Below are 4,784 nucleotides of genomic sequence, written 5' to 3' on the forward strand. Positions count from 1 at the left end.
GCAGCTGTCACCACCACCACTCCTGCAGCAGCTGTCACCACCACCACTCCTGCAGCAGCTGTCACCACCACCACCCCTGCAGCAGCTGGTACCACCACCACTCCTGCAGCAGCTGGTACCACCACCACTCTTGCAGCAGCTGTCACCACCACTCCAGTAGCAGCTGTCACCACCACCACTCTTGCAGCAGCTGGTACCACCACCACTCTTGCAGCAGCTGGTACCACCACCACCACTCCTGCAGCAGCTGGTACCACCACCACTCTGCAGCAGCTGTCACCACCACCACTCTTGCAGCAGCTGGTACCACCACCACTCTTGCAGCAGCTGGTACCACCACCACTCTTGCAGCAGCTGGTACCACCACCACTCTTGCAGCAGCTGGTACCACCACCACTCCAGTAGCAGCTGTCACCACCACCACTCTTGCAGCAGCTGGTACCACCACCACTCCTGCAGCAGCTGGTACCACCACCACTCCTGCAGCAGCTGGTACCACCACCACTCCTGCAGCAGCTGGTCACCACCACCACTCCTGCAGCAGCTGTCACCACCACCACTCCTGCAGCAGCTGTCACCACCACCACTCCTGCAGCTGTCGCATCAACTGACCCTCCATCTTCTAGTGAAGGAACAATGAGTCTTCAGTTCCGTCTCAACCAGACATTCAACTCAGATCTTTCCAACCCTTCCTCTTCAGAGTTCAAGACTCTGGCTGCCAAAGTGACCTCTGAGGTAAGTATCGGGCGATTCCACGCCAGCGTAGGTAGGAAAATATTTCTGGTAGCTCAGATTTTCACACAGAAACTTCATTGGGATGAAAACTGTTTGACACGGGTTTTGCTTTTGTATGACAAACCATTTTGGGGGGAAAATCGTAGGGCAGCGGTCTAAGGCACTGCATCTCAGTGTTAGAGGCATCACTACAGACCCTGGTTCGATTACAGGCTGTATCACAGTGGTCTAAGGCACTGCATCTCAGTGCTAGAGGCATCACTACAGACCCTGGTTCGATTACAGGCTGTATCACAGTGGTCTAAGGCACTGCATCTCAGTGCTAGAGGCATCACTACAGACCCTGGTTCGATTACAGGCTGTATCACAGTGGTCTAAGGCACTGCAGCTCAGTGCTAGGGCGTCACTACAGGCCTGGTTCAGCAGGCTGTATCACAGTGGTCTAAGGCACTGCATCTCAGTGCTAGAGGCATCACTACAGACCCTGGTTCGATTACAGGCTGTATCACAGTGGTCTAAGGCACTGCGTCTCAGTGCTAGAGGCGTCACTACAGGCCCTGGTTCGATTACAGGCTGTATCACAGTGGTCTAAGGCACTGCGTCTCAGTGCTAGAAGCTGTCACTGGTTCACACAGGCTGTATCACAGTGGTCTAAGGCACTGCATCTCAGTGCTAGAGGCGTCACTACAGACCCTGGTACAAATCCAGGCTGTATGACAACGTCGTCAGGGTTTGGCCGGTGTTGTAAATAATAATAATAATGATAATGATAATAAGAATAAGAATAAATAAATAAATAAATAAATAATATTGATGATGGCTGGAATAACCGTCCTTGTAAAATAATAATAATAATAATAAATTTGTTCTTAGCTGACTTACCTTGTTAAATACAGGTCCAATAAAAAATATAATGTCCCTTTTAATAGACCTGTACATGCCTCCTGTAAAACCCTATCATCAGTTATCCTGTAATAATAATATGCCTCCTGTAAAAAAATATACCCTCCTGTAAAACCCTGTCATCTTATCCTGTACATGCCTCCTGTAAAACCCTATCCAGTTATCCTGCACATGCCTCCTGTAAAACCCTATCATCAGTTATCCTGTACATGCCTCCTGTAAAACCCTATCATCAGTTATCCTGTACATGCCTCCTGTAAAACCCTATCATCAGTTATCCTGTACATGCCTCCTGTAAAACCCTATCATCAGTTATCCTTGTACATGCCTCCTGTAAAACCCTATCATCAGTTATCCACCACCGCCCCTACATGCCTGTACCCTCCTGTAAAACCCTATCATCAGTTATCCTGTACATGCCAAGTCAAAAAGGGTCCTATTGAGAGGTCTATTTACTATGAAAGAATGAAACCAAAGCTTCTATTAATGCCGTCAAGAACCCTGTTTTCATTGAACCGTTGATCATCCTATCTTTCAACGCAGGTGAACAAGGCTTTTGCTAAGACCCCAGGCTTCCGCAGCTGGTCACCATTGTCAACTCATTCAGGTAAGGGTATGAATTCTCATTACTGATTGACTAGGTTTCTGTTCTACCTTATGTTATTTGTACTTCTACATTGATGTTGATTACTGCATTGTTGGGTTTAATAAGGCTTGCAATAAAAGGCATTTCACTGGACTTGTGCACATGACATTAAAACTTGAAAACTTTGACGATGCTGATGATGATGGTAATGATTTCTGAGGGTGGTCCATTTTCTCTCCTTCTCCTGAGTAGAAGTGGATCTGTAGTTACCGACATGACCCTCGTGTTCGACAAGCTGTCTTCAGTTCCCAGCTCAAGCAACGCACAGGCAATTCTCACCAGCAGTTCCACCTCCCTGAACCTTATACCAGGCAGCGTCAGTGATGGTAAGTATTCATCTCCAGGTGCGGACTGGCCATCTGGCATTTTGGGCAAATGGCCAGATGGGCTGGTCCATTTTCAGTCCAGTGGGTCTGTCTAGCGTGTTTTTCTGGGCAAAAATATAATTTTCTGGCTAATAATTTAGGAAAACATTTGCCAATATGTTAAAAATGCAGGGCCGAGGCCTCCCGGGTGGCGCAGTGGTTAAGGGCGCTGTACTGCAGCGCCAGCTGTGCCACCAGAGACTCTGGGTTTGCGCACAGGCTCTGTTGTAACCGGCCGCGACCGGGAGGTCCGTGGGGCGACGCACAATTGGCCTAGCGTCGTCCGGGTTAGGGAGGGGTTGGCCGGTAGGGATATCCTTGTCTCATCGCGCACCAGCGACTCCTGTGGCGGGCCGGGCGCAGTGCAGCTGCCAACCAAGGTTGCACAGTGTTTCCTCCGACACATTGCACTGGCTGTGGATGCGCAGCTGTCCTCCGCCCCCTGCAGCATTGGTTGTGTATCGGAGGACCATGGCTGTCTCTCCACCACCGTGGGAGTTTTACCACCAGCAAGATGTGCTTAAACAATTGGATTGAAAACAGGGTAAAATAAAAATATTTTCAAAATGCCAGGGCCAATTTCTGGTCCCAGTCCGCCCCTGTTTCACTGTCACCGTACACATCTATACGAGCAAAGTCAACATTTGAACAGAAACATGAAAAGACAATCCACTTTTGTAATTTACTGACCAATATCTCTGTTTTCCTACTTTTTCAGGGTCATCAACCACATCAGGAAGTGCTCCCCGACCCACTTCCTTCTCTCTGGCTGCCTTGCCTCTCAGTTTGGCTCTGTTAATGGTACAGCTGCTGGCTAGCTAATAGCCTGGGACATAGCTGCTGTGGCTCTGCTAGCTGGTAGGCTAGCTAATTGCCTGGGGCATAGCTGCTGTGGCTCTGCTAGCTGCTGGCTAACCAATAGCCTGAGGCATAGCTGCTGTGGCATTGGTTTAACCAATCAACAGTTTCCCAGCTCTCATAGATACAGCCTTAAAGCTAGAATCCTTAGTTGCTACACCCATTTTTTTACTTAAAAATTAATTATATGTACCCATTGATTCTAGAAGAATATAACATATGAATACCTCATGAGTTTAGCTCAACTGTCGTACCCCATCAGAACCCACAATATAAGCTTGTTTTACCCCAATGTTTCTAAACAATGCAAACAAACACTGTACAGCTTTAAAACATTATTAAAACTATTATTCTGATATCATGGATGGTCAGTCCTGGCATCCATAGCTCTGTCTATTTTATTTTACGTGGCAAGTCAGTAAAGAACAAATTCTTATTTAAAATGATGGCCTAGGAACAGTGGGTTAACTGCCTTGTAGCGGGGCAGAATGGCAGATTATTGCTCGGGCATTCGATCTTGCCTTTCTTACTAGTCCAACACTCATTAGAGCTGAATCAACCAAATTCCAAAAGACTGGCGACATCCAGTGGAAGCGGTAGGAACTGAAAATAGGTTCCTATGAAATATCCCATGGCAGAGACAATATAGGGAACAGAGAGGGGGGGGTATTCTGAACAGTTAGTCCTCTGGGTTTTGCCTGCTACATATGTTCTGTTATACTCACAGACATGATTCAAACAGTTTTAGAAACTTCAGAGTGTTCTCTATCCAAATATATGAATAATATGCATATCTTATATTCTTGGCATGAGTAGCAGGAAGTTGAAATTGGGCACACTATTTATCCAAAAGTGAAAATTCTGCCCCCTAGCTCTAAGAGGTTTTAAGATCAGTTACACCTCCAACACGTTATTTATTTAACCAGGCTAGTTGAGAACAAGTTGCCAAACAATAGCTGTCGTCTGTCACTGGTAAACAGCTGATTTGATGGAAGCTAGGCCCTTATCTTTCACGTCACTATTATTTAACATTTAACCTCTCACAGACATCAATTCATGATGACTTGCACACAGTTTATCCATCAAATTTTTATACTGAAAATAACTAAAAGAAACAAAAACTTACCAATTGTACAATTTATTTATTTTTAAAATATTTGTATTTGATCATAGTTCCCTCTTTAATTATTAACTGCTGTAACTATATTTACATTTAAATGTTTTGGGCACTGAAATGTCAAAGTGACTGAGGGACTAATGTGGCCCACTTCAATGTT

General features: G+C 45.9%; 1 long non-coding RNA gene across 1 annotated transcript; it reads left to right on the forward strand.

Moving 5' to 3' along the window:
• The first annotated feature begins 2,480 nt into the window (after positions 1–2,480).
• On the forward strand, positions 2,481–3,863 carry LOC135571165 (uncharacterized). Its single transcript, XR_010463663.1, has 2 exons — positions 2,481–2,610; positions 3,368–3,863. It is a non-coding gene; the product is annotated as an uncharacterized LOC135571165 (long non-coding RNA).
• Positions 3,864–4,784: the final 921 nt, after the last annotated feature.

The sequence above is a fragment of the Oncorhynchus nerka genome, unplaced genomic scaffold, assembly GCF_034236695.1.
Source record: "Oncorhynchus nerka isolate Pitt River unplaced genomic scaffold, Oner_Uvic_2.0 unplaced_scaffold_718, whole genome shotgun sequence".
NCBI lineage: Eukaryota > Metazoa > Chordata > Actinopteri > Salmoniformes > Salmonidae > Oncorhynchus > Oncorhynchus nerka.